General features: G+C 56.2%; 1 protein-coding gene and 2 long non-coding RNA genes across 7 annotated transcripts in view; 2 read left to right on the top strand and 1 right to left on the bottom strand.

Moving 5' to 3' along the window:
- The first annotated feature begins 293 nt into the window (after positions 1–293).
- On the top strand, positions 294–2,093 carry LOC144369126 (uncharacterized). Its single transcript, XR_013428583.1, has 3 exons — positions 294–349; positions 857–1,055; positions 1,247–2,093. It is a non-coding gene; the product is annotated as an uncharacterized LOC144369126 (long non-coding RNA).
- Positions 2,094–3,133: 1,040 nt separating this feature from the next.
- Positions 3,134–18,628, bottom strand: part of LOC144369124 (mitotic spindle assembly checkpoint protein MAD1-like) — a 278,411-nt gene continuing 262,916 nt past the window's right edge. The window contains exons 19-25 of the mRNA XM_078028198.1: positions 8,076–8,240; positions 7,332–7,482; positions 7,169–7,252; positions 6,580–6,830; positions 6,185–6,326; positions 5,523–5,828; positions 3,134–4,345 (exon numbers count right to left, since the gene is read on the bottom strand). The gene's annotated coding sequence lies outside the window, so the exon portion shown is untranslated. The remainder of the gene's footprint in view (positions 4,346–5,522; positions 5,829–6,184; positions 6,327–6,579; positions 6,831–7,168; positions 7,253–7,331; positions 7,483–8,075; positions 8,241–18,628) is intronic.
- On the top strand, positions 11,470–18,092 carry LOC144369125 (uncharacterized). Of its 5 annotated transcripts, none has more exons than XR_013428582.1 (3): positions 11,470–11,584; positions 12,612–12,740; positions 15,445–18,092. It is a non-coding gene; the product is annotated as an uncharacterized LOC144369125 (long non-coding RNA). The 5 variants fall into 5 exon arrangements; XR_013428581.1 differs by having other exon boundaries at positions 11,473–12,106; XR_013428580.1 differs by having other exon boundaries at positions 11,473–12,260.

Below are 18,628 nucleotides of genomic sequence, written 5' to 3'. Positions count from 1 at the left end.
GCTGCTATCCCCCCTCCCACGTCCCCTGAAGTCAGGGCAGCACTGCCCCATGGCAGACTGTCTCCATAGGGCACTCAGCAGGGGCCCCTTGGCACAAATATTTCACCAATTTCCACGAAGTCCTGGGTTTGGCTCTAAGCAGGTGGGACACGCTGATCTGTAACTGCAACCTCTACCAAGAGGGGCAGCATGCCCGGCTTGGGGATCCACCTCTCCCTGCCATGGCAGACACCCTCAGCCGTCCGGCCGCTTCTGGCCAGCCCACAGCACTGACAGATCAAGTGTTTCTTTACCAGGCAGCAGCTGATTCGTGGACTTCAAGATGGGAATTGGCTGACCACCTCTTCAGGTCAGTGCAGTCGGTCTGGTCAGCTTCACTGTGCCCCATGGGAAAGGCGGCCTGGCTGGCCTGTCCATGCAGCCTCGCTGGGTCCCACTGCAGCAGAGCCTCACACCCCATCTTCATTAGGCTGCCCAGCAGCCTGCTCTCAAGACGCAGGCAGGAAACCCCGTCCTGTACTCATGGTGGCCTCGGGGTTGGACATGCACCATGCCCTGGTCCCCTCTGGCACCGGAGGCTGGCTCTCTGCATCCTCAACCTCAGAGGGAGTCGACCCAGAGCCCCTGGAGTCAGGGGCTTGGAGAAGTGGCTCCTCCGCATTCATTCAGCCCAGACACCTCCAGCGAGCAGGCCTAGGGTCATGGGGCTGGACTCCAGGACACTCGGCATCCAGTTCAGACTTGGAACTGTGCCTCCTCTCCAACGCTGCTCCCTCCTCGTCCGCACGCCCGTCGCTGCCCTTTGGAACACCTTTCCTTTGCCGTATGTTACATGTATATCATTTACACATATCAGGGATTATCGACACTCAGACGGCGAAGACGGCCCTCCCCGGACCGGAAGAAGAAGCACATGGTGGAGAGGAGACAAGGGCTCCGACAAAAGTCCACCTGAAGCCGAGAGTGACCCAGCACCAGGAGTGAGGGCCAGGGACTGACCGCCCAGTGCGCTTTCTGGATCTCTTCACCCCCCACGTCTTGAGGTTTGCCTCCAGGTATTTTATTCAGAATGAGCTTCAGGGGCCGCTTTCCAGTTCACAAATTCTTTCACTTCCACTTGGGGTTTAAAAAATGATTTTCCAATGATTCTATTTTTTATTCCTAGGATCCTTAATTTGGCTTCTTAAAATAATGGATCTATTTTTAGTTCATATCTAATTGATGATTTTTTTTTTACTTCAAATAGAGAAGAGATACAGAAAATGAAATGAGCTTCCAACGTACACACGGAAAAGAATAAGAACATAGCAAAGGAGCGACATTTGAAGACAGGTGGCCAGAAATCCTCGAGGTTGGACAAAGAATCAGGAGCTCTGAGTTAATGAGCAGACCAAGTGCTAGGCAGGAAGTGTGTCGGTCACGATGACAGTTACAGTGCAGAAAGGAGGAAGAAAAGGCATTCCAAAAGAAGAGCAATGAGACTGCAACGCAGCGTCCTCAGCTGCGATGTGTGTGTGAGGACAAGGAGTGAGCAGCCTCGACGTGCCAGGAGGACTATGGATATGGTCCTCGGAGTTCCCTGAAACTGCTGTTCAGGGGCAAGGGCAGAGGAGGTCCTCAGAGTTCAGAGAGGGGAACAAGCTTCCCCCTTGGAGATCATTAAGGAGAAAGCTGCTAGGGGACATAGTCCAGCCAGAAGATAAGTGACTGCAGGGGACAGAGTAGCCCGCTACAGACAATCCCAGGCAGAGGAATGGAGAAAAGGGTTGTGGCCAATCTATTGAACCCCTGACGAGAATTATTTATTTAAGAAAATTGAATAAAAATATGGGGTGAGAGCAGCGAGAGAAGGAGGTAAAGATGAAATAACTTGAGACTGAATTAGGAAAATAAAACATTGTCATATCAACAGCTTGTGTTTATTGTGGTTTAGGTAAGAGGTGCCCCCCAAAAGCTCATGGAAGAGATAGTGAGGCCGGTTCCCAGGTGAGATGACTGGGTCAGGAGAGCCTTGACCCGTCAGTGGTTGATCCCCCATAGGATGGACTGGGTGTGGCTGAGCGAGGTGGGTCCCTGGGGGTGGCTTTGGGGTTTCTATATGGGTGAGCTGAGCTCAGTCTCTGTTTCCCCATCACCCTGGGAGCACTTCCCTCCGCCCCGCTCTCCGTCATGACGTGCCCAAGCCCTGAGGAGCAGAGCCGGCCACCTGTGGGCGGAACCTCTGAAAAGGCGAGCCTCAAATAGGTGTTTCCTCCTCTAAAATGGCCCTTGTCAGGATTCTCAGTCACAGTCGTGAAAACGCTGGGTAGAACCCTGTGTTGTAGTTGACTGAATACACGGGGAGAGGTAGTTCAATGGCTCCCAAACCAGAGCCAGACAGGATCACTAAAACTGCATCCCCGCGGCCAGAGCCATGGCAGGGAGACAACATGAGCAAGTACTGGGTAGAGCAGGGTCAATGCGGCCAAATGACCTTCCAAAGCCTCTGGAGTCTGTGTTACCTACTTAGATAATGCACGAACCTTCTATGTGCCCCTGGAGGGAGAAATGCTAGAATCCAAGTAGCCGAGAAAGTTGACAATAATTAGAAAAAGATTCACTAAACCATACTTCATGGATCACAGAACCAATCAGGGTGTCAATAACCAAATATCTAAAACTGCTGGGATGAAGTGCCACTTGGCATTAGAACTCCTGAGACATAGCTAAAGCAGCCCTTAAAAGTAAACTCATAGCTCTTGATGCATTTTTAAAATAAGGCTATAAAGCCGACCAGTTAATTATTTGATTTCAGAACCTTCTAAAACAGAGTGATCCATTAGAGAGAAAAAGGAAATAATAAATAAGGGCAGAAATTAACAAACAAAAAGTCAGACAAACTGTGGACGATCCATAAAATCAAAGCTATTTCTTTGGAAACAAATGGAAAAAAAAATCGACTGAGTAGGAAGGTCAAGGTCAAGGGAATAAAATAGGAAATGCAGGAACAGGAGGAGTATAGAAAGGGTTCACAGACGCATCAGGAGTGCTAGGCATCGAGAATGTCATCAGTAGCTGTTTCTGGTAGTAAAATTGAAAACTTACACAGCATTGTAAGCAAAACCAAATTTATAAAAATCATTCGGACGCCAGGTTCTGGTGATTTTTTCAAAGAGAATTTTATGAAAGCTTCAATGAACAGAGAATTGTTTCCCTTACACAGCTTGTACCTGAGAATAGATAAAACAAACAAAATATCTGACTCGGTTCGACACTAGCATGATTTGAGATCAGGATTGAACAAGGACACTGTGAGACTAGAAAATCCCAGACCAACCTCACCAATAATCTAGGTGCAAAAAGACAAAAAAAGGTAAACCCTATTTCACAACGTAGTAAAAAGTCCGGAGTCAAGCTTGTTTCTCCAGGTAGGTGACAGAGAACTGAGGGCACTGGGACTCTTGTTGATGAGGAGGATCTGCCTTTAGGAGGATACAGGTGGCCAGTCCTCTGCAGGATTCAGTGTCCAGCACATGTAAGAAGCCAAGCAGTACAACAGCCAGGAACCAGAATCCGCTGGAAAACCCATTACAGAAGAGTGAAACCCTTCACTTAATAAAAAGGAACCAAACTGGCAAAGATGAGCTTGGTGATGGGACGTACATAATTTCTTCTCCTTACTGGATTCTACCTCTCGCCCTGTACAAAAGTAAACTCAAAATGGATCAAAGGCCTTCATGTAAGACCTGACACTTTGAAATTGCTGGAAGAAAACAGGGGTAGCCTTTCAAGATGTAGGCACAGTAAACAATTTCCTGACTAGGACTCCAACAGCTCAGGATCTAAAAGCAAGAATTGACAAATGGAATCGCGTCAAATTAAAAAGCTTCTGCAGAGCCAGGGAGACAGTCCACAGAGTACAGAGAGAGCCTGCACGGGGAGGAAATCTCGCCAGCCCTTCGTCTGACAGAGGGTTGCTATCCAGAGGATACAAAGGATTCAAAAAGGCTGAAAAGAATGAGAGCGTGTAAGTGATCTGAGCGCCCATCTCAAAGGAGTACAAATGGCCAATAAATATAAATCAATCAATCAATCAATTAATCGTGTCCATCTACAACTAAAAAAAAATTTACAAAAGAGACACTTACACACCCAGGTCCATTGCAGCACAATTCACAATAGCCAAGATATGGAATCAGCCTAATGCCCATCAACAGATGGATGGCTTTAAAAAAATATGGTATGCCGAGCACAGTGACCCACACCTGTAATCCCAGAGGCTCAGGAGGCTGATGCAGGAGGATCGAAAGTTCAAAGCCAGCCTTAGCAACTTAGCGAGGTCCTAAGCAGCTCAGCAAGACCTTGTCTGTAAATAGAATTTTAAAAAGGGTTATGGATGCCACTCCATGGCTAAGCATACCTGGCATCAACTCCCAGTATCATATGTATATGTATATGATGGGAATTGAACAAATACACACACACACACAGTCACACACACATTCACATTTATATGGCTGACCTGACCTCGCTTGGGCTACCAGTCTGCACATCTGCTCTACATGGAGGTGGGTGCCCAGGGCGGCTGACATCCAGACTCTCAGCTTGTGTGGTGAAGGGGGAAATCTCAGCTATTGCCGGGGTCGAAGCCCCCAGGGAGACCTGCAGCGTGGGCCTGGCTGACTTTGATGTCTGTTTTCTCTCAGGGCAGTGTGGACAGAGATCGGCCACTCAGGACCTGGACTTCAGGTCCCTCATTAGCTGAAATGCCCTGAAAGGGCCTTTTGTGTCAACTGCTGGGGATTTTTAAAGTCCCAGGTCCTTTCCTGACTCCGGGGACAGATGGGATCGATGGGCCACTGCTGTGGCCTCAAGCAGGATGCAGCTGGCCCAGGGTCCTGCACAGGCCAGAGGCAGGGCCACAAAGATGAGGACTTGTGGCCCTGCCTGCCCTAGAAGCAGCCCAGCAGCCTCTGTCCACCATCTCTATTCGGGGTTCTGTTTGGAGCTTGCGTGTCCCTCTGAGTCCTATGAGGGGGAAGGAAGCCAGGGCTCAGCGGCCCCCCAGGGAGATGGACTTGTGCAGCCCGCAGCCCTGGGTGACGAGGCAGTCCTTAGTGCCAGAGACTGGGCAGTGGCTCCACTGAGCCACCTCGGATGGGCCGTGCCCAGGGGGACGACACTTCTGCAGCTCCTGATGTCCAAGGCCAGGAGAGGACGAGGGCCCCAACTCTGCCATTCCCTTCTATCCTGACCCCAGCGATGGCAGGGCGAGACCCAGGCCCTGCTCAGGGCACAACTTCCGGGCCACCCTCCTGGGGACGCGCCCTCACTGAGGCTCCTGGAAGCAGTGTTCCACCAGCTCTCTGGGTGTCCTCGTGCCCCGAGATGGCCTGCCGTCAACCTCTACAGCCCGCTGGAGCTCCCCTCCTCTTCCCCCCACGCCCACCCCAGCCCCTTCCCCCACCCTGCCCTCTCTGGACGCTCCGAGGACCTCAGGTCCCACCCCGAGCCTGCCCCCGGCAGCCCTCTCTGCCGCTCACCCCGGGAAGGCCCTGCTGGCGGACTGCTGCAGCCTCTGCTGGCCCCACCCCGGCAGGGCTCGTCCTGGACCTCAGCGTGGACAGGTGTGGGCTGCAGGGCCAGGAGGGACCTGGGTGTGCTGCCCTGCCAGGTCCTCCTCTGTATCCAGGCCCAGGGAGGACTGGGAGGGGAGAGGAGTTGGATGGGCACAGGGATCGCGCAGAGCTTGCACTTTCTCCTTCCCCTCCCACGTCTGGTGAGACAGGAGAGGGCTTGTTGTCCCTTGATGAGGGGGACAAGATGGGGAGCAGCTGACAGCCAGGCACCTGAGAAGGGAGATGAGCTTGACCGCCCCAGGTCGCTGCCCTGTGACCTCACCTGGCTGCCCTTGGTGACCCTGCCTTTCAAGCCACAGATCCTGGCAGTCCCGCCCCCCACCCCAAGCACCTGCCCCAGAGCAGAGGAGACCAAGACCTGGACGTGGGTTTTGTGAACATTCCCTGGGAACTTAGGGGTGCCACGCCCAGTCACCACAGGTACACAGTCAGGGACAGAAAGAGCAGTCCTTGCCCCTCAGTTGCTGGGTGAGCCCTGTGTCCTAGGCCACCCCCGAGGCAGCTCCCACCCCTCCCAGTGCACCCAGCCCCAGCCCCGCCTGCCCCCAGGCACTGCCCCTGCTCACTGAAGGCTTCTTGTCACTAGGCTGTTTGTTTAAAGGCACAGAACCCCTGATCACCACCAGCAACATCTCAGGTCTTCATGGCCCTCTAGGGACCAATCTGAGTGTCCTTTCACTGTTTGGCTGGTTTTTATTGGCTGTGGGGCTGTTGGAAAGACAATGAGGATGACTTATCATGCCTGGAGGAAGCCTGCCACCAGCAGTGAATGGCTGTCACCAGAGGGGAGGGGACGTTGGGTGGGAAAGACACCGTGAAAGCAGGAAAGGGAAACTGTGAGGAAAACGGTCTCCGCACTCTGTGGCAGGGACGGAGAGGCCCAGAGCAGAGTCCCACAGCAGAGTCCCCCCATGAAGGTCCTGAAGAAGCCACCATCAACCACAGGCGGCCACATACCTACCTATTGGATGCTCCGCAGGACACTGGGAGGCTGTGAAGCTGTGGCCAGCAGCAGTGCAGCACCAGGCTGGGTCCACGGGGTGCTGACCTGCAGACAGGGGTGCAGACGCCTGGCCGGCACGTGCCTTCCCAGCACAAGACAGCACTGGGTGTAGACGCTCGTTCCTGAGCTGGGCACCCCAAGGACCCCAGGGCTTGGAGGACAGATGCCAGCCAGCGGGTTTCCAGAATAGCCCATAACACAGGGTGGGGCTGCAACAGCGGGAGGAAGGAGGGAATTAAAAACCATCAATCACTGCACATACACACACACACACACACACACACACACACACACACGAGTGCAGCAGGCCACCTCGGCCAAGGCTGCCTGCACAGCTCAGCGGCATCCAGCAGGCCCAGCTGCTGCGCCCCGTCCCCACACTCCACCCACAGCACTCCTCCATCCCCATCAGACACGAGCTCCCGGTGCCCCTTCCCCAGCCCCTGGCAGCCACTGCCCTACGTCTGCGTCTATGAGTTTGAACACTCTAGATAAACGGAGGGAGATTTGTAAGAAACGCTTTATTTCGGAGCAGTCATGAACTTACAGAAAATCTGCACAGTGACCAGCGGTTCCCCTGCACCTCACAGCCTGTGTCCCCTGCCGTTAGCATCAGGAGTCGGCTGCCAATCTGCGATACAGAAGGGGCCCTTCAGATGGGATACCATCCACTGAGGCCCAGGCTGAACCGGGACCTCCTCAGGCCTCACCTGATCCTCCCAGGTCCACGTGACCTTTGGCTCTCAGACCTCCTTAGGATTCTTGAGGCTGGGACAGTTTCTCAGAGTTTCCTTGTCTCTTGTGACCTTGACAATGTTGAGGAGGGCTGGTCAGGTCCTTGCCGGGCACTGATATTCCCACCTCAAAAAAAGAATCTCATTTTATTCCTTCCAATTGTTGGCTCTGTTGACACCTTGTCCCTCGCCCCCCACATTTACAGAACCCCCCATCTCAAGCACATGTCCAGGGTTCCCCAGAGGAGCAGTGAGTGGACACAAGGAGCAGGCCTGAGGACTGCCCCATGTGTCCACCCTCTCAGCATCCCAGCTACTGGGTTCTGCCCTCTGGCTGCCCTCGAGGGTGCTGTGACTGGACATCTTCCCCTCCACATCTCTTCTCGAGAAGGTGCCCTGAGCCACCAGGGTCCCCTCCCTCCCATTGACCATTCCTACATTCACCTCAGAGGGGCCAGCATCTCTTTTGGGGCTGAGCTCCCGGATTCAACCAGGGACGGGAAGTCACACCAACCTCTCAAGAGCTTGTCAATCCTGCCCGCCTTCTCCCTGCTTAGCCCTCCCATGAGCAAGAGCTGGGTTTTCCCCCTGAGTCCACACAGTTCACACTTCTAAGCTTCCAGTTGGCTATGGCAAAGTGGATGGCTAATTAACCGTGCTGCCCAGCATGCCCTGTCCATGAGCCTGGGTACTGGCGAGCCAAGCCGTGCCTCACCTCACCTACTAAGCAGCAGTAGCCAGTTCTTCGCCTCTGCTCTGCTGAGACTCCAAGAACCAGCATTCTGCAGGAAGCCTTGACTCTAGAATGGTTTTGAGATCAGACACAAGAGGGGGGGGGATTCCCCTTCTCACATCTTCTGTAACATCACATGGGAGGCCTACACACTGCAAGGAAACAAGAAAGGGATTAAAGGTACACAGTTTGGAAAGGGAGAAATAAAACTGTCCTTGTGTACAGAAGATATGATCATTTATGTAGAAAACCCCAAAGAATTGACAAAAGTTCCTGGAGTGAATACCTGATTATATAGAGACATTGCATAACACAAAGTTAATTTGCAAAAACCAATTGGTTTTCTATATTCCAGCAAAGAACAAATGGATTTTAAAATTAAAAACACATTACCATGTATATGAGCACTCGCAAAGGGAAATATTTTGTGATAAAGCTAAGCCCATTTTTACATGAGCCGTATGAGGAACGCTATGTGACTCTAGAGAAGGACATCTCCTGAGAACTAAATCAGTGGACATCCCATGTTCATGGATAGGAAGATTCGATGTGGCCAAGACATCAGTTCTTCCCAACTTGATCTACGGATTTGAACAATCACAATTCAAATCTCAGTGTTGTGGCTTGAATCTCTAATGACTCCCAAAGGCTTGGTCCCCAGTGCAGCAGAGTTCAGAAGAGGGGCTTTGGGGAATGATGACATCGTGAGGGTTCTAACATCATCAATGAATCGACCCACTGATGGACCCATAACCTGATGGGATACAGGGAGGTGACGGAAGCTACAGGAGGTGGGGTTCAGTGGAGGGGAGAGAGTCCTGGGGACTGTGCCCTTGGGAACCACACTTTGTCCCTGGACACTCCCTTAATCTCTCCTTCTTTTCCTCTCTGTTTTCTAGCTGCCGGGAGGTGAGCTCATCTCTTCTGCTGCACACTCCCCACCATGAAGCGCCGCTTCCCCAAAGGCCCGCAGCATGGAGCCAAGTGTGGGCTGAGACCTCTGGAGCTGTGAGCCAACAAACCTTTCTCCTTTAAGTTGGTTTTCTCCCGTATTTTTGTCACAGTCATGGAAATGTGATGGCACACTCAGCAAGTTATTTTGTAGTCATCAACACACTGATCCTAGAGTTTAGCTGGAGAGGCAAAAGGGACACAGTCTGAGGACTGTCCATACCTAGCTCCAAGGTTGACCATAAAGCTACAAGACGGTGTGGGATTGGAAAAACAAAAGACAAATGATAAATGGAACAGAATAGAGAGTCCACAGTGGACCCCCCATAGATACAGTTAGCTCATCTTTGACAAAAGGGTAGAGTTGAAATAGGAGCAAAGATTGTCTTTTCAAAATGGTGCTGGCACAGCTGGATGTGAACACAGACCTTCCCCCCACAGAAATCAACCCCAAATGGATCAGGGGTCGAGGTGTGCAATGTAAAACTACAGAATTCCCCGCAGATAACGGGAGGAGACCCAGGTGACTTGGGTGTGGTGGTAACTTTTTAAACAGCAATATCAAAGGTCCGATCCGTGGAAGAGAGAACCGATAAGCTGACTTCATCAAGATTAAAAACCTGTGCAAGATTAAAAACATGTCAAAAAATGAGAAAACCATCTATAGACCGGGAGAAAATGTTTGCAAAAAAATGCATCTGATAAAAGACCGTTACCCACGTCGTGCCCAGGACTCTAATTCAGCAGTAAGAAAATGAGGAGGGAAAAAGAAAACCTCACAACGCCTCGCCAGACATGCAGGGCACCAGGGAAGTGCCGATGCGATGCCAGCACAGCCCCATCAGGGCGACCAGATCCAAGACACCGCCGCTCCAGGGCCAGCGAGGATGTGGAGCGGCAGGACCCTCACGCACTGCAGGAGAGAGTGGGAAAGGGGCGGACACTTGCGTCAGCAGGTACCAATCACAAGGCCAGGAGCAGGGCCTGGGAGGCTCACCCTCTGCTCATCTCAGGCTGGGCCAGTGGACCTGGGTTCCTGGGTCATGGCTGAGCCCAGCTACGCAGACCCTGTGCCCAGGCCTGCGGGAGGGGAATGAGAACCCACTGAGGGATGAGAACCCTCCCAAGGGCGTACGTGGTCTGTGAGTGAACAGCTGCAGCAGTGATCTGTACCCGGGAGCCCCTTTCAGCCTCTGTGCTTGGGGTGTGGAGACGGTGGCTGGACGTCTCACCAGGGAGCTCCTGTCGGTAGCACCGCTAAAGACCGTCACTGGGTCTAGACGTTGGGCAGCGTATCATCAGCGTTTGTTGCTATAACTAAATACTTGAGGCGGGCTGCTGATAAAAGGAGATTGTTCAGCTCACAGTTTGGGAGGTTCAAATGGGGTTCCTGCGTGGGCCCAGCTCTGGGAGGGCCTTCTTGGCTGTGCCACCTCTCGGCAATGGCAATGGCGGAGCCATCACATCTGGAAATGGGAGGCCTGGGAGGCTGGGTAGGGCCAGGCACAGGCTTCTACCAGTAACCTGGTCTCGCAAGGGTCGGGAACACCACAGCGACCTGAGGACCCCCCACCAGTTCCACATCCACCCGGGGGGCCACCCCATCCAACCCCAGCAGGCAGGTTTCACAGGTGACGATACGGGAAGAGCAGACCAGGAGAACAGCAGTGGGCGCGGTGTGAGGGCCGCTACGGCCCCTCAGCATGTGCAGCCCTGACCCCACGCAGGGGTGAAGCAGGTGGGGCTCTGGGGGTGGCTCACGAGTCTCACAGGAGGGCTCAGCACCCTGATAAAAGAGGCCCGAGAGACCCTCGTCCTTGCACCATGTGAGGAGGCAGCGGGAGCCGGAGGAAGAAGAAAGGGGGCCGCTTGCATGTGGGGTGGACGCAGAGGGCCCCGTGGGGAAAGCCAGGAGGTGCCGGAGAGGAAAGAGGGAGCCCTGGGGTGCAGGGCCCCTGCACAGGCCACACGGTGTCCAGAGGCAAGACTGGGTGCCAGGGCAGGGGAGCCAAGGCAGCTGGACTGGGGGAAGTGGTCACCCTGCTGCTGAGCTGCCCTCTGGAAAGCAGGACCACCTCATTGTGCTTTGGGTCTTCAACCCTCTCGGCTGATGGACTGACGACGGCTGTGCGCGGTTGGCAAGGAGAGGCCTGGCTCTCGGGAGCTGAGGTGGCTCCCTGTCTCCGTGGGACCTGGGTTCTCGACTCTTTCATGGGAGTAGAAGATGCCGGCCCGAGACGTTCCGAGGCAGTGGGCCATCCCCCACCCTGAGCCTCCTCTGCGGGTCCGTGGAGGGCACCCACCCTCGGTCTCCGTTGTCCTGACGAAAGCAGGGCTTGCCTTGCCCCAGGCCCCGGGGCCAGCGCAGGGCAGGTGGCAGGCAGCCCGCAGCCCCCACCCCTGCACCCGGGCTCCTGGCGCTCCCTCCTTCCCTGTGCAACGGCGGATGATACTTGACTAGTTGCCAAACATTCTATTTTGGTCTCTGAGCTCATGTGACTGAGCCGTGACAAGGAGGCCGTCTTTCACACCAGCCGAGTCACGGGTAAGGCTCTGATGTGGGTATTTTTGGTGTGGGTCAGAACTGTGCTGTTTCTAAATGTTCTCTTTCTCCTCCCCTAAAACCAGCAGGAGGCCCTGAGGGGAGGCAGCTGAACTTCGGAAAGGGGGTCACAGAGGAGCCTGAGGCAGGGTCTGGGGGCCCCCTGCAGGGTCGGGGCGTCCCGGCTTCCCTCCAGCCCTCCTCCAACACGGGCTCCCCACACACTGACTTTGTGAGCTAAGCGTTCCTCATGCCGCAGTCCCTGGTCTTCTAAGTGACATTGATTGAGAAACCTGAATGGGCGGCGGTGTTTATGAAGGACACTCAGCACTGACCGGGCACTGAGGTTGGGGCTTGCATATTGAGGAGGAGCATCCTGGATAAGTAACCTCTGAGGCCTGGGGACCCCAAAATAGTCTGCAGGGAGGCCTCCAGGAAGAGCAGCGAAGTCAATGCGGTCAATTATTTGTCATTTACAATTTAAATAAACCCCCGTGATCCCATTAACATCTCAGTCAGAATCGGGTAAGCCGCTGTGTGAGGTGTGAGGTGTGCAGTTGTTTTTCTGGGACCAGGCCAGCTCCTTCCTGGACTTCACCCGGAAGGACTGGGAGGACTGGGGCTTCTCAGCTGTGGGCTGTGTCCAGAGTGGACTGGACCCGGGAAAGGAATCGAGGAAGTGAGGGTGGAGCGGAGGGTGCCAGGGGGTGCAGACAGGGAGGAGGCGGCTCAGGGGGGCAGCTGCAGGGCAGGTGGGGCAGCAGGTGAGGAGGAGGGTGTTAGAGGACCCCCCTCCCCCCAGCCGGCCAAGCACAGGCCCCAGCAGGAGCGCGTAGGACTCTCCTTTTACCACAGTCCAACCTCCACCTTCTGTCACCTGCCTGGAGTAAGGTGATGAGCCCTGAAGGTGCACTTTGGGCAGGGCGTGGTGAGAGAGGAGTGGCCCCTCATGGGCCACTGAGCGGCTTGGGCTGTCCAGGGAAAACTTTTTGAAAAGTCTCATGTGCTTTTTTTTCATTTTTTTTTTCAGTATTATTTTCAAAGGACCAGCTGGCAATTGACAGCTATTGAAAGGAGAAAAGATGATTGCCAAATCAAAGTGGGACACCAGCCGTGTGCTGTGGGGACCGGAAGAAGGAATCGGAGCCTTTCCACCTCTGTGAGTTGGGATTCCACCCCTCTGTGTGTGTGCATATGGGCGTGTGCATCCGTGTGTGTATGTGTGGGTGTGTGCGTGTGCTCTGGGGACCCACAGCCTCAGGGGTCGAGGAAGGCCTGTTCACACAGAGAGGCTGCTGAGAGGGGCCCCCGCATGGACTCCCTGGGTGGTTTGCACCCCGAGAGGAAAGCCCTGGACAGCGTTTGTGAGCGCTGATGGGGCCGCCCACTGTGCCTCCTGCCCCACCGCCTCTTGGCTGAGCATGTGAGGTCTCAGCTCCATCTGTGGCATCTCCTGACCTCGCATCCAGCTTAGCAGCAGCCTGTGCTCCAGGCAGACCTTCACCCAGCCCGACCTCAAGAGCTTGATAAGCTCTCCATTATTGGACTTCCGGAGCTCTCTTCTGGTGGAGAGGGAAGAGAGAGGCTTACCCCACACAGGGGCCTCTGCTCCCCAACACCTGGGCTGTATTTCTCCCAGGAAGGCTGTGGGACCAGAAGACACCCCTTCAAGTCCACCAAGAGTTGGCAAGAAAGACCCTTGATCACCAAGGGACATAGGGGACTCCCCTCCAGGCTCCCCTGGCCTTCCATCAGGAGTCTGACCTCTTTGTCAGGAGTCAGGACTTTTCCAAAGCCTTGCTCTCGTTCTCCATAGTGAGAGTCAGAGATGGCCCAGTATCTTGGTGCTGAGACCCTGGTGTCCCCAGGAGAGTCCTTCCCGGCCTGCCTCCGGGTCACACAGCATGGGGCCAGCTCTGATGGTGCTGGATCTTCCACCTGGGGATGCCCTTGGGTAGCTGGAGATGACCGTGGACTCCCTGGATGGCTACCCAGGAGGGCTACCCCATGCACACTCACAGAATTCTGCAGCTAAGTCAGTGGCACCGTTGGGCCATCCAGGGCTGGGCTGCCCAGTGGAACTTCCTGTGGTGTGGAACCACCTAGGTGGCCACTGTCCAACATGGCGGCACCAGCCACACATGGTTGTGAACACTTGAAGTACAGCCAATGCAGGTGACCAAAGGCACCCCGAGAAGTCCACTTGGGGAGTCACAGCACATCTGTTAGGACCACAGCATCACGGAGCCTTGTGGCTCCGGGGTGCAGGACACACCCTCTTGTGAGGATTTGTTAGACAACCACCCCCCAGAGAGGGCCAAGCACAGGCCCCAGCAGGAGCGCTGGCGACTCTCCTCTTTCCACAGTCTGTCACCTGCCTGGAGTGAGGTGCTGAGCCCCCTGAAGGCACACTTCGGGAAGGGGGTGGTGAGAGAGGAGTGGCCCTCATGGGCCCACGGGGAGCCCTCGGCTCTAGCTGACCACACAGCTGGAGAGGGGTGGGCTTGGGGGCAGCAGGTGTAGCATGGAATGTTCTGGACGAGCTTTGGTCATGGGGAGAAGGAGGCCAGAAGGAGAAAGCAGTCAGGGCGGGTCCCAGGCCGGGGCAGCTGGCACTGGGAGGTGATGGGGAAGGCCACCACCCTCTCCTCCTCCTCCCAGGCACCCACCTGCAGCCCCAGAGCCACGAGATCACGTGGCCTTTCCAGCGTTGGCAGGGGATGGCCTCTTCTGAAGCCAGTCGACTGCCCAGCCTTGCTGTTGGTACTGAGTTCCAGGCTGTACCGGTGACCTGCCCAGCCCAGGTGCAAAGCCATGACCAGCTGGTGGCTCCAGGTGGTCTGCTGGTGGCTGGGCAGGAGGGGCTTCTAGCTGGGGGAGCGAGGAAGCCAAAGCCAACCCCAGCCTTCTCAGAGGCAGGTCCACTTGGAGAGGCCAGGAGCGGCCCCCAGCCCCAGTGAAGGGGAGCACCGCAGCCTTGAGCAGGTGGCTTGTGGGCAGCTTGACTCACATGGTCAACACAGCAAGCCCACGGGGACAAGGACACCAAGGCCCAGGAGGCTCAAGGGAAGGTGGGGCTCACAGCTTCACTCCTGGGACAGAGGATCCAGGCTCCGACCAGGCTCCAGCCCACACAGCCAGTGACCCAGGCGAGTCCCTAACCTCACCGTGCCTCAGTTTCCACGGCTGTAAATTGCTCAAGCCTGGGCCTCCTCAGACCCTGGGGATGGCCCTCCTGGGCCGGACCAGCCTTCCCGGGTCAGTCTAAGCACAGGCGCTCAGGCGGCTGCTCCACAGCACAGCAGGGAAGATCTGCTGCCCAAGGGCCTTGACCCAGAGGGGGCTGTCCCTCCTCTCTCCCCAAGGGCAGGGTCGAGGCCAAGGGGCTTGGCACAGGGCTTCCAGCCTCCTGTTTGAGGTCACCAGCTGAGTCAGTGGGTGTTCACCAACTTCATCTGGACCCCAGGTGACATCCTTGTTCAGAGAAGAAAAGCCAGGAGCCATGAGGGAGGGGGGACCCCCCTCCAGGCCAGAACCCCAGTGCTCTCAGGGGACAAAGCCAAAACGCATCCAGGAGAGCCCTGCCTGTCAACCAGAAGGCCCAGGGGACTGTCCACGGGAGTCCTGGCTTCTCCGAGTGGAAGGGGGTTCTCCCTACAGGGGCGTGGGGCAAAGTGCCTGCTGTCCCCTCCCACTGCGTGTTCAAGTCCTGGGGCCTGGTGACCAGGGCGAGCCATCACGTCAGTTGGAGTTCTTCCTGGGATCTGGCCTGTGGTAGGGACTGAGCTGCATTCCCCCAAAGTCCACCATTGACGTCCTCGCCCGCCCTTGCCGCCTCCGAATGTTCCTCTGTTTGGAAATAGGGTCCTCACAGATGTCACTGACCAGGACAAGGTCACAGAGGAGTGATGCAGACTTCCTTCCTCAAAGGCTCACGGAACACAGCCCGTCACCCAGGAGAAGCCGGGGGAAGACCAAGGCGAGGCCAGGCTGCTTGTCCCTCCAGCCAGGCATCCTGGGGACTGCAGCCAACCGCCAGAAGCTGGGAGAGAAGCTGGGAGAGAAGCCGGGACGCGCTCTCCTCCCACCGAGGGAACGCGCCCTGCCGACACCTCCGCTCACACCTCTGCCCTCCAGAGGGTGAGAGCAGACACTGCCTGTGAGCCACCATCTGGCATGGAGCAGGCACAGCTTCCTGCAGCTCAGGCAGAGCCAAAGCTCCAGGGCCCGGGGGCCGCCAGGGACAGTTGTGCAGCTCAAGCTGGAGCACTGAGCAGCCAGCTGTGCTGAGGGGGAGCCCGGGCACCCTGGTGGCCCCCAAATCCTGTCCCCTTCCCCACAGCTCCAGGGACCAGCCCTGCCCTCCCCTGGACTCCCTCATGTCCGGCCAGCTCCCTTCTCCATCTGCTGGGCGTGGGCACCCTCTGAGGGTGGAAGTGGCAGGGGACAGCAGGAGCTCACTGTGGGAGCGTTTTGATGAGGCTCGTCTTCAGCGGTGGACTCCTGAAGGCCAGGGCAGGCTCCCAGAGCTGAGCACTTTCCCGGGGTTTCTGGCCCCAGGCAGCCCCCGAGACGTCCACCAGGGCAGACACACTGCCGTGTCCTGTCCCCAGGCCACTCCCGTTTCCTCCTGGGCAGAAGCTCTGCAGCTAGGGCACAGGACTGCGCCCCGGTGGAATGGACGTGGACCCAGGTCTGCCTGGGAACTCACAGGTGGCCTCTGTCCCTGGATGGTGACATTCCTGCTGTGCAGTTGGTGGAAGAAGGAAAATGGAAGCCTGCGGGCCTTAGACCACACGATGGTGATGCTGAAACGGCAGACCCTGGACCCGGCCTTGACTGCTGGCTCCTGGGACGTGATGTGCCTGTCCTGGGTGCTCCCCCAGTGGGTCTCCGTGAGGAGTGAGAGCCTCCCAGCCTCCAGGTGCACAAAGGGGACAGGCCTGCCCTGAGGGAGCTGCTGGGACGCTCTCCATTGTGCTGACCTACGGGCAAGGGAGAGCCCACAGCAGACCCTAAGGAGGGGCAGGAGGAAAACAGGAAGTCACCTCCCTCGTCACCCCAAGCCTGGCCCGGCAGTTCTGGGGAACCTGGCCCCCGGGGTGCAGAGCCCACCACTCCACCTCGCAACCCTGGAGTGAGTCTGTTAGAACTCTCAGCCACGCAGAAGTGACACTGAGGTGGTGACCGTGCCTGCTACTTCATCTTTCTTGGTCACCTAGGAACAGCCTGAGCCATGGCTTCCCCCTCTGGCTGGGGAGGCTCCTGGTCTTCCATGGTGGGGAGATGGACCACAGTGCTGCCCAGCAGGGACACCTCAGGGGTCCAGCTCTTGGTGCCAGCAGGACCTGGGAGTCACCTGAAGGGTGGGAGGTTTTCAGAAGACACACACCCGCTCCTTCACCCCTGTAGGGATGCCCCGGCAAACACAGCAGAGTGGGTGGCTTAGGTGACAGAAGGTATTGTCCCATGGCTCTGGAGACAAGGAGTCCAAGACAAAGGGCCAGCAGGCAACAGCTCTAGGGATCGTCTGACCCAGGCCCCTCCCCATCTCCTGGTGGTGACTGGTGATTTGGTAGCAGAACCCTCACCCCCACCTCTGCCCTTGGCTTCACACAGCCTGGTCCCTGCGTGGGTCTGGGTCCAAATTCCCCTTTTCATAAGGACAGTCACATGGGATGAAGGCCCACCCTGATGACTTCAATTCAGCTTGACTTCCTCTCCAGGGAAGGTTATGGGGAGTCAGGAACAACCTGTCTTACTGGGGACACCCTCCCACCCACCTCCAACTTAGGAACAAGTGGATGGTTTGGCAGGAAAATACGAGTCAGAGAGAAAGAACAGAACGGGAGCCCTGGCAGCTGGGGGGGTCCACCAGGATCCTGACTTAGAGCCACAGCCAAGGTGGGGCCTGAGTTGAACACGCCCCCAGGCCCCCGGGTAACCCACAGTCTGATGGCCTCACTGGTGGTCAGGCAGGTGCAGGGACAGCAGCCACCCGGCCCTCGGAGAATCCCTGACCCTGGGGCTCCTGCTGGCAGCCCTCAAGACCCACCTGCCCCTCCTCCATTCGCTCCTCCCCCCCAGCCCCCAGCCGCCCAGCAAGGCCGGGACAGGGAGGGGCGCCTCAGCTCGGAGAGGAGCCTGGTCCCCCGCCCCCAACACATCTGAGCACAGCACCATAAATTGGGAGCCCATGACAGATGGGTAAAGCCGTGCAGCTCAAAATAAATGACACCATAATGTCTGTTCAGAGACTGAGTGACAGAAACATTCTCTCAAGTCCCCCGCGGGGCCCTGCCTCCTGCCCACTGGCCTTGACCCCCACCTACCGACCAGCGTGCCTGAGTAAACACCTGCTGAATACTGTTGGACGACACAGGCGGATCAGAGGCCAGTCTGGTCTTGAAATTAAACATTCTTTTCTTATGTTTCATAATTAAAACGTTTTTGGTTTTATGAACCTGAGTATGAATGGTAACAAGTGTGTGAATAAATTTTTTAAAATGAATTCTGTGAAGAGGCATCTCAAGGGACTGAGGCCAGCTGCGCAGTCTGAGGGAAGAGTCCTCCGTGGCCACCTTGCTTCACAGGCCAGCTACAAAGCAGGGGTCCCTGGGCACCCTCACTGCAGACCCCTGGCTGAAGATGTGAAAGTGTCCCCAAAAGTACTATCATGTAACTCCCCAGAACACTCAAAGCACAGGACAGCAACACCTGCATTTAGGGTTTTGTGACAGCAAGAAATACCGTCTAGAAGCACTTGGGGGAGAGGTGGTGGAGAGGGAGGGTGGGAGAGTGCCCAGTGCGAAGCCCTGTGTCCCCCGGCCTTCTCGCCCCAGTACCAAGGTGTGACCCTCCACACCAGTGCCACCCATCGGGGAAGCCTGCCTGAGCATCACAGAGTTCCCGAGCACTCAATGGGCTGGTCACCAGCCACGTGGCCACTCTGACTCCTGTCGTTCCCCTCCAGGAAGTCAGCTGAAGCCCCTGTCCCCTACCCCCAGCCTCCATCCTGGTCTTTCTGGCCTGACCAGCGGCCTTCCT

This window comes from Ictidomys tridecemlineatus, chromosome 12, assembly GCF_052094955.1.
Source record: "Ictidomys tridecemlineatus isolate mIctTri1 chromosome 12, mIctTri1.hap1, whole genome shotgun sequence".
Classification (NCBI taxonomy): domain Eukaryota; kingdom Metazoa; phylum Chordata; class Mammalia; order Rodentia; family Sciuridae; genus Ictidomys; species Ictidomys tridecemlineatus.
This window is presented reverse-complemented; position numbering and strand designations above follow the sequence as displayed.